At 37.8% G+C, this 11,201-nt stretch overlaps 1 pseudogene; it reads left to right on the top strand.

The window, feature by feature from the left end:
- The first annotated feature begins 10,217 nt into the window (after positions 1 to 10,217).
- Positions 10,218 to 10,554, top strand: LOC134761854 (large ribosomal subunit protein eL30-like; annotated as a pseudogene).
- Positions 10,555 to 11,201: the final 647 nt, after the last annotated feature.

Genomic DNA, 11,201 nt, shown 5'->3' on the forward strand with positions numbered 1-11,201 from the left:
TCAGTTTGCCAAAGTGCTAGGATTATAAGCATGGGTTACTGCACCTGGACAGCGTAGTCATGTCTGATTTCTGAGAGTTGCACCACTTCATTAAATTTTGTTTAATTATATTTTCAAATCATGTAATCTACAGAGAGTGTCTCTGCAATGTCCCAAAAGTGCTCTCAGAACACTACACAGCTTAATTCAATTAAAACAGAAATCTGCATGCTACAGAAAGTGTTCTGAGTTAAGAAAGAGGTGTTTCCATTAAGTATGCTTGCCATCTAAAAGTCTTGGTAGTGACATTCCACATTTCTTTTTGACACTTGCTTCAGCTCAACACAACGTTTTTACAATCTAGGACCATGGGGACTGTATAATATTCTCCAAGGTTTTCTTAATTAATGGAGTATCTTGGAACATTTGCTTAATCTACAGCAACGTCCTTTCTTTTTCTATCCCAAGCCTCTCCCAGAACTGTTGCTGAAGCTGTCTTCCCAATGGAGGGCTGATGACAGAAGATGCCTGCTGGCTGTCCACTGCAACTCTGTATCCAGAGTGAAATTGAGGCTTGCTAGAAAGATTTTAAAGGCTTTTTTTAAAAGATAAGAAGGCATCGTTAACAACTTTATGCCAGTACATTTTGGTAATATGTATAAATTCCTAGAAAAACAAGAGTTACCAAAACAGACACAATAATAAATAGAAAATCTAAATAATTAATGCATCATTTAAAAATCTTCCCATAAAGATTACCCCAGACCCAGATGACTTCTCAGGTGAATACTACCAAACATTTAGAAAAGAAATGGCATCAATTTTACATAAGTCTTGCAGAAAACAGAAAAAAAAACCACTCCTCAAGATTTTAATGCTGCCAGAAAAACCTGATTTCAAAATTTGATAAGAACCTTATAAGATTTATAGTTCTCCTTGAAGAGGTCCTTCACGTTCCTTGTAAGTTGGATTCCTAAGTATTTTATTCTCTTTGAAGAAATTGTGAATGGGAGTTCACTCATGATTTGGCTCTCTGTTTGTCTGTTATTGGTGTATAAGAATGCTTGTGATTTTTGCACATTGATTTTGTATCCTGAGACTTTGGTGAAGTTGTTTATCAGCTTAAGGAGATTTTGGGCTGAGACAATGGGGTTTTCTAGATATACAATCATGTCATCTGCAAACAGGGACAATTTGATTTCCTTTTTTCCTAATTGAATACCCTTTATTTCCTTCTCCTGCCTAATTGCCCTGGCCAGAACTTCCAACACTATGTTGAATAGGAGTGGTGAGAAAGGGCATCCCTGTCTTGTGTCAGTTTTCAAAGGGAATGCTTCCAGTTTTTGCCCATTCAGTATGATATTGGCTGTGGGTTTGTCATAGATAGCTGTTATTATTTTGAGATACGTCCCATCAATTCCTAATTTATTGAGAGATTTTAGCATGAAGAGTTGTTGAATTTTGTCAAAGGCCTTTTCTGCATCTATTGAGATAATCATGTGGTTTTTGTCTTTGGTTCTGTTTATATGCTGGATTACCTTTATTGATTTGCATATGTTGAACCAGCCGTGCATCCCTGGGATGAAGCCCACTTGATCATGGTGGATAAGCTTTTTGATGTGCTGCTGGATTCGGTTTGCTAGTATTTTATTGAGGATTTTTGCATCAATGTTCATCAGGGATATTGGTCTAAAATTCTCTTTTTTGGTTGTGTCTCTGCCCGGCTTTTGTATCAGGATGATGCTGGCCTCATAAAATGAGTTAGGGAGGATTCCTTCTTTTTGTATTGACTGGAATAGTTTCAGAAGAAATGGTACCAGTTTCTCCTTGCACCTCTGGTAGAATGTGGCTGTGAATCCATCTGGTCCTGGACTCTTTTTGGTTGGTAAACTATTGATTATTGCCACAATTTCAGCTCCTGTTATTGGTGTATTCAGAGATTCAACTTCTTCCTGGTTTAGTCTTGGGAGGGTGTATGTGTTGAGGAATTTATCCATTTCTTCTAGATTTTCTAGTTTATTTGCATAGAGGTGTTTGTAGTATTCTCTGATGGTAGTTTGTATTTCTGTGGGATCGGTGGTATAAACCACTGCTCAGTGAAATAAAAGAGGATACAAACAAATGGAAGAACATTCCATGCTCATGGATAGGAAGAATCAATATTGTGAAGATGGCCATACTGCCCAAGGTAATTTACAGATTTAATGCCATCCCCATCAAGCTACCAATGACTTTCTTCACAGAATTGGAAAAAACTACTTTAAAGTTCATATGGAACCAAAAAAGAGCCCGCATCACCAAGTCAATCCTAAGCCAAAAGAACAAAGTTGGAGGCATCACATTACCCTACTTCAAACTATACTACAAGGCTACAGTAACCAAAACAGCATGGTACTGGTACCAAAACAGAGATATAGATCAATGGAACAGAATAGAGCCCTCAGAAATAATGCCGCATATCTACAACTATCTGATCTTTGATAAACCTGAGAAAAACAAGCAATGGGGAAAGGATTCACTGTTTAATAAATGGTGCTGGGAAAACTGGCTAGCCATATGTAGAAAGCTGAAACTGGATCCCTTCCTTACACCTTTTACAAAAATTAATTGAAGATGGATTAAAAACTTAAATGTTAGACCTAAAGCCATAAAAACCCTAGAAGAAAACCTAGGCATTACCATTCAGGACATAGGCATGGGAAAGGACTTCATGTCTAAAACACCAAAAGCAATGGCAACAAAAGCCAAAATTGATGAATAGGATCTAATTAAACTAAAGAGCTTCTGCACAGCAAAAGAAACTACCATCAGAGTGAACAGGCAACCTACAAAATGGGAGAAAATTTTCGCAACCTACTCATCTGACAAAGGGCTAATATCCAGAATCTCCAATGAACTCAAACAAATTTACAAGAAAAAAACAAACAACCCCATCAAACAGTTGGCAAAGGATATGAACAGACATTTCTCAAAAGAAGACATTTATGCAGCCAAAAGACACATGAAAAAATGCTCATCATCACTGGCCATCAGAGAAATGCAAATCAAAACCACAATGAGATATCATCTCACACCAGTTAGAATGGCAATCATTAAAAAGTCAGGAAACAACAGGTGCTGGAGAGGATGTGGAGAAATAGGAACACTTTTACACTGTTGGTGGGACTGTAAACTACTTCAACCATTGTGGAAGTCAGTGTGGCGATTCCTCAGGGATCTAGAACTAGAAATACCATTTGACCCAGCCATCCCATTACTGGGTATATACCCAAAGGACTATAAATCATGCTGCTATAAAGACACATGCACATGTATGTTTATTGCGGCACTATTCACAATAGCAAAGACTTGGAACCAACCCAAATGTCCAACAATGATAGACTGGATTAAGAAAATGTGGCACATATACACCATGGAATACTATGCAGCCATAAAAAAGGATGAGTTCATGTCCTTTGTAGGGACATGCATTAAATTGGAAATCATCATTCTCAGTAAACTATCTCAAGGACAAAAAACCAAACACCGCATGTCCTCACTCATAGATGGGAATTGAACAATGAGAACACATGGACACAGGAAGGGGAACATCACACTCTGGGAACTGTTGTGGGGTGGAGGGAGGGGGGAGGGATAGCATTAGGAGATATACCTAATGCTAAATGGCGAGTTAATGGATGCAGCACACCAGCATAGCACGTGTATACATATGTAACTAACCTGCACATTGTGCACATGTACCGTAAAACTTAAAGTATAATAATAAAAAAAAAGAACCTTATAAGAAAGCAAACTTAGAAGCCCATTTCATTCAAGAAGATAAATGCAAAAATCCTAAACAAAATATTAGCTAACCAAAAAAAGCATTATATGAAAAAAAAAGAATGCATCATAATCAAATTGAATTTATTCCAGGAAAGCAAAGCTGGTTTATCATTGAATAATTCTTCACCACACTAATAAAATAAAAAAGAAAATTGTACAATTATCTCAATAAATGTAGAAACTGCATGTGATAAAATGCAACACATATTCCTAAACAATTCTTAGCATATTGGTAATAGAAGAAAACTTCCTTAATAAAAAAAAAATCAGTTTTTAAAAATTCACAGCAAACATATAAAGGTTAATTTTTGTAACTTTTCCCTGTAAGAACAGAATAAGACAAAGACACTTGCTTGAATAGTGCCTTACTTCTCAATATTTTACTTAAGGTCATAGCCAATGCAAGAAGGTAAGAAAAAGAAATAAAATATATAGGGATTGTAAAGGAAGAAATAAAGCTAAAATTACGTGCATATTACATGATTTTGTGCTTAAAAAATTCCAGAGAACCTAAAGATATACTATTAGATTTAGTAAATAAATTTAACAAGGTTGTTTGAAACAGTCAATTTATAAAAATCACAATTATAAGCTATATTCAAAGGATAACACTTAAAAATCTCATAAATTTAACAAAATAGATTTTGTTAGAAATAAATCTAACAAACACGTTTAAGAGTTCTATGCTGAAAACTACAAAACATTATTAAAAATATAAAAGAAGAGCTAAATAAATGAAGAGATGTTTATGGATTAAAGGTTCATTTATCTCAAGGTGTCAGTTCTCAAATTGATCTGTTCCAATGCAATGCAAATCCAATAAAAAATTCCAGGTATTTTGAAAAGTGAAGAAGCTGATTCTAAAATTTTTGTGATAATGCAAAGGGGCTAGAATAGCCAAGCAATTTTGAAGAAGAACAAAATTGAAAGAATTTCTTAACTGGATATCAAGACTTTGGAAAGACTTCAATGTCGTATTGACACAGGAGAGACAAACAGATCATCAGAACAATGCAGAAAGTCCAGAAGACCCAAATATACATGCACACTTGATTTATGAGAAAGCACCACAGCGGAGCAGTGGGGACAGGACGGCTTTTCAATAAATGGTGATGGGTAAAAAAACAATGAAAGTTGGTGTATACAACCAACACATTTAAGAATCAATTCTGTAGGTGGTAGAAACCAGACACAAAAGGCCACATTTTGTATAACGCTAATTGTATGAAAACTCAAAAATAGGCAAAACCAAGATGTGGTGTTAGAAGTCAGGCTAATGGTTACATTTGGGGAGGAGCAACAGGTAGTCTTTGGGAGGGCCATGAGCACAGCTCCTGGGGTTACATGAGGAGTGGTTACATGAGTGTGTTCACTTTGTAACAATTCACCAAACTATTACATGAACTTAAGATATGCATTCTTATCTGTATACATGTTAGATTTTAATTTAAAGTTAAAATTTTTTTGACCTTTCTAATTTATAGCTTCATAATGTTTTATTTCTCTAGGCCTCTTTTTTTATTTTCCATTTATTTATTTATTTATTTATTTATTTATTTATAGAATGGGGATCATGTTACAGTAGGTAGGTAGTCAGGCAGACATAAGCAGTGCAGAAGAGCCTGCCCCTCACCCAACCAGGAATGTCAGGCAACCATCAGCCAATAGGCAGTTGTTAAGCCCTCTCTCTAAAATAATAATTGGTTACAGGCAGCACCAGGGAAAGGCAGTCTCCCAATAGACAGAAACACCTGAAAGTGAGGATCACCAGCTTCCAAATAACATCTCAGGAGTTGGGCAAGTGGGCTCAAGCATGTGCGCTAAGAGGCAAAGTGGTGGGGTTTAATTAGTATATAACCTTCTTCTAGGAACACTCAACTGATAAGGGAGGAGCGCCTCATGTGAGCACGTGTACAACTCCAGGAAACATACTGCGCATGCAGCCCCCCTCCCAAGGGCTAACAGGCCACTGCACATGTGGACAGCCTGACACAGGGAAGAATCGGGGAGAAGGATGCAATTCTCTGGAAGTTTGCCAATGTATAAGACCCCCAAGTCAAAGGTCAGACCATGCACTTGACTCTCAAATTGCCCACTTGGCCCTCTTCCAGGTGCACTTTACTTCCTTTTACTACTGCTTGAAAACTTTTTAATAAGCTTTCACTCCTGCTTTGAAACTTGCCTTGGTGTCTTGCTCTACCTTATGCCCCTCAGTCAAATTTCTTTTTTCTGAGGAGCAAGAATTGAGATTGCTGAAGACTCATACAGATTTACTGCTGCTAAATATTGTAATAGCCTCTGTCTTTTAGGATGTGAGAATTAAATATGATATGGTTCATAAATAAGCACTTTCTTCAGTGACTGGCCTATACCAGAGGCTTGATAAATGTTCAATGTTCTTAGGTGTTAAGGTCACTTAGATAGTTAGTGGTGGAACTGGAATTAAAACCCATCCAAACAAGGTACTTTAAAAAAAAATCACATGTCCTATATCACATGGCTGCTTATTAACATGACTTGAATGAAATGCTGGATTTAAATAGCATTTGCTATGAGTTATCATAGATAGTCTCCATTCTAAGTTTTATATTTTGCAAGAGATCAAGTGTATTCATTCCTCCCAGTTCTCAATTCCTATGATTATACTTTGGAATATGAAGTATTTTAGTGTATCTACCTCCACTAAAAATGAGAATAAGCCCTAAATATTCCAATCACCTCATTAGAAAACAGTTCAGAATTGTTGGCTCCATCCAGCCCCCAAAAGGGAGAAGAACATTCAGTTTGAATCAGATTGTAACCAAGACCTCATTAATTGGCATAAGGGAAAAAAAATTAAAAGATATATTAGCTCCCAAGAGGAATGTTTGGAAAATCACTCAAAGATGAAGCAATTGAAAAAAGAGCTGTGTGCTCATTAATTAGCACATGAACAGACTTCTGTCCAGTGAATTTGATCACAGTTGGATGTGAATCAGCGATTCCTGAATCTTAATGAAACCAGTCAGCAAGAGTTAATTACAGCTGGATCCTGGGCAACAAAAAAGACAGGGCTCAGACCAGGGTAAGAGTTTGAATTCATTTGAATTGGACCCTTCTAGATCTTAAACATGTTTTTGGAGGGCCCTGTTTAAAAGCAATTTGAGTAAAGATGTGTTATAAGATTCATGGGCCATATAACTTTTTATGACTTATCAACAAAGATTTAGAATCATTGGTAGAAAAGAGAGGATTATGTCTTAATCCTGCAGTTAGGGCACATGAAGAGTCTTTGTAGTGTACAGACACTGTCTCTTCTGGCTCAGGTTCAGGAGCCATTGCGTCATTTCTTTATTGTAAAACATGCCTTGGCTGGCTTGTTTCATATTTCTCATCTTAAGGAAAAAGTAGCAACGCTGTTATTGCTGGCAATGCCACGGCTCTTTAGGACCTGTTAGAGTTGAAACTATAGATCAACTTGCCTCTGGAGTTCTCTGATGTCATTTATTTCATGCTGGGTGCATCATTACTCGTGACACTGCATCCTCCATCATGGCCCTGGTGAATATTGGCTTCTTATGGATCCCTAAAGGTTGTCACTGTGCTTTGTTTGTGATGACTACAAATGCAAGTCTCACCTTCAGTGTGCAGGAAAATGTTTTCTGGTCATCTTGAACTTACCATCTTAGATTTTATGGTGTCATACATTCTGCAGCCATGTCTTCTCTTGATTGCCTTAGGCCATGATTGCTGCATTCCTAGAATGGCATCTCTTTCAATGCTGATCTCATCCCTGCTTTTCACAAACCCGTCTGCCATGGGAAGGCTAGGCTAGGAAAAAAGAGTGATCCTATTCACCAAAGAGGTCCATCCCTCATCTGGCATGGCTTAAGATTGACCTATGAAAACAAAATGTCACCACATGATTGGAGGCAAGAGAAAGGGGATATCAATCAGATGGGCTGCTGACATTGCGGAGCAAAGACAAAAGCCCTTGGAAGGAGGTGTTGTTCTCCCTAGATGACTGCCCAACATGTGGCACAGACCTGCAGAGAAGATAGAGTGGCCATCCTGGGTGCCAGTCACAGCAGGTGCACAGGTAAAGGACTCGACTGCCGCCTCCTGCCGTCTTTGACACTGTAGAATGGAGGCTGACAGCTTCCATGCAGTTGGAACATGGAAGGGCATGAGCCAAACCATGGGCACACAGATGTGGTTCAAGAACAAGAGCTTGCCATTGATTCTTAGTAGCCCAGAGCCCTGAACTTGTCCTTTGTCCAAATCGAGTGAGAATCAACCCAAATCAGCAGATAAGCACAGCAGAATTCTGATAGGCACCTCTTCCTGTGTGCTTTTATCGCTGCACTGTAACAACCACATGCTGTTGTAACAGATTCAGTGTGTGTTTTCCCAAGTAATTGGTGATCTCCTTAAGGTCGGAGATTGTTTCTATTTATCTTTGTATTTGTAGTCACTGCGGAGTAACGGACACATAATTGGTGTCCAATAAAATGTCTGCTGACCAATAAGTGACTTAAGGAATGTGTGATGGGCATAAGACTTTTTAGTAATAATTGTAAGAGTATTTACACAGACTCATTATCATTTATAACATCAAATTTAAAATGTTTCTTCCACAGTAAACATGATGCACCTTTCAGTTTGTCAGGCCTCTGAGCCCAAGCGAAGCCATTGTATCCCCTGTGACCTGCACCTATATGCCCAGATGGCCTGAAGTAACTGAAGAACCCAAAAGAAATGAAAATGGCCTATTCCTGCCTTAACTGATGACATTCCACCACAAAAGAAGTGAAAAGGGCTGGTCCTTGCCTTAATTGATGACATTACCTTGTGAAATTCCTTCTCCTGGCTCATCCTGGCTCAAAAAGCTCCCCCACTCCTGCCCGCCAGAGAACAACCCCCCTTTGACTCTAATTTTCCTTTACCTACCCAAATCTTATAAAAACAGCCCCACCCCTATCTCCCCTTCGCTGACTCTCTTTTTGGACTCAGCCCGCCTGCACCAAGGTGATTAAAAAGCTTTATTGCTCACAGAAAGCCTGTTTGGTGGTCTCTTCACACAGACATGAATGAAACAGCTCTCATTATCCCTATTTGAATTGTCCTGGGTTTGGGAGCTTGCTACTTAGGGCTGCAGTCCCTTCCATGGTTTCATTCTAGATATAATGTATATAACACTATGAGGACAGTGATAGCCTTAATCTTAGTGTGCAACACATTTATCATGATTGTTGGGAGACTCAACTTCTAATTTCTGGTTATCGTGAGCTATTTTTCAGGGCAAGCACTCCTAATAAAAACAACTAAAAATGTTAAGCAAGTTATTTTTTGACATCCTTTTTTAACCCAGCATATAATGAAGCAAGCAGCATGTGTAAGAACCATCTGAAAAACAGACAACAGACACAAACCTGGGAATACTTTTAGATCTTGAAATTATTGGACATGGACTATAAGGTAACTATGCTTATTGTGGTGGGTTGAATCACGGCCCCTGAAAGTCGTCCATATTCTAATCTCTGGAACCTGTGAATATGTTACTTTACATGGGAAAAGAGACTTTGTGGAAATGATGAAATTAATGATTTTGAGACTGGGGGGCTTATTCTGGAATATCTGAGTGGGTCCAATGTAATAACAGGGGTTCTTCTAAAAGGGAGGCAAGTGCATCAGTGTCAGAGAGAAAGAAATGTAAGAATGTAAGCAAAGGTCAGAGAGGAGATAAGATGTAACACTGCTGACTTTGAAAATGGAGGAAGGGGCACAAGCCTAGGCATGTAGGTGGCCTCAGGAATCTGCAAAAGCAAAGGGAATGGAATCCCCCACTAGACCCTCCAGAGGAAAGCAAGCCTTCATATACCTTGATTTTAGCCCAGTGAAACAGATTTCAAAATCCTGACTTCAAGGACTGCAGGATAATAAATACATATTGTTTTAAGCCACTGAGTTTGTGATAACTAGTTAGAGCAGTAATAAGAAACTAATAAATGTACTATGTTTTAAAAAGTAAAGATAAGTTTAAGGATATCTTTGAAAAGATAAAACTATAGTTAGATTTCAAAAATTACTAAATAGTACTTCCAGAGTTAAAAAACACAATAGTCAAAATATAAAACTCAGTGGATGAGTGGATGGGCTTAATAGCCAATTCAACACAACAGAAGAGAGAATTGATGGCCTGAAAGTTAAATCGGAAGAAATTCAGGATACAGAATAGGAAGACAAAAAGATATACAGTAAATAAGTTAGAGAGGCTAAAGTGTGAAAGTCTAACTTAAATTTAGTCAGAGTCCGGAAGGAAAATAGTGGATAGGAAATAATAATATCTCAAGAGTTATTGGTGTCTTTCTCCCTTCCCAGCTGTATTAGTGGCTGCTCTTGGTTAGGGGCCATCTTGTACCTAAGGCAGGAAGATGGCGGCCACAGAGAAGATAACAAAGTCTCTGGAGTTGATCAACTCTGGTTATGAAAAATGGAAAGTACGTACTGGGGTACAAGCACACTCTGAAGATGATCAGACATGGCAAAGTGAAATTAGTCATCCCCACTAACAATTGGCCAGCTTTGAGGAAATCCAAAATAAAAAACTACGCAATGTTGGCCAAAACTAATGTCCATCACTATAGTAAAAATAGTATTGAATTGGGCACGGCATGAGAAAAATACTACAGATTATACACAGTGGCTGTCACTGATCTAGATGATTCTGATATCATTAGAAGCGTGCCAAAATAGGCTGGTGAGAAATAAACCAGGCAAAATTTTTCTTTAATAAAACTTGCCAGAACTTGTTCTAAAAACATTTTTAAAAAGAGGCATTGTCTGAAATTTTCTGCTACTAATGAAAAACATCAAGGAGCAGATTTAAGAATCTCAGTCAATCCTAGATATTTTTGGACAGCTTTATAGAGGCAATAGAGCACAGTGGTCTAGATCAAAGTTTTTTAAAGTTTGTAAGATACTACCGAATTCTAGTTTTGCCACTTAGCTACATAATTTAGGGCAAGTAAATTGACCTTTCTGAGCCTCCATCTCCTTATATTAAAAATAAGGATAGCATCTGATTTATTGGTTGGTTATAAGGAATAAATATATATAAATGTGATTAGCACAGGAATAGGTCCAAAATAATGTGAAGTACATAATTGATAATATTTTTAGTAGTGTACAGAGTGTATTTTCTCATGATGAGTTGAAGTCTGTTTTCTGATAACTTCCACTCATTTATCTTAATTCTGATTTCTGGAAAAATACAGAACAAGTCTGCTTTCTGTTATATCTATACATTCACTCTTTAGCTTTTTGAAGCTTGGCAACTGCAGAAGAGCAGGGAATAAGGTAAGTGTCCAGGTAAACATCAAGGCTCCCTGACACTGGCCATGATAAGCCAATAGTTC

The sequence above is a fragment of the Pongo abelii genome, chromosome 7 (assembly GCF_028885655.2).
Source record: "Pongo abelii isolate AG06213 chromosome 7, NHGRI_mPonAbe1-v2.0_pri, whole genome shotgun sequence".
NCBI lineage: Eukaryota > Metazoa > Chordata > Mammalia > Primates > Hominidae > Pongo > Pongo abelii.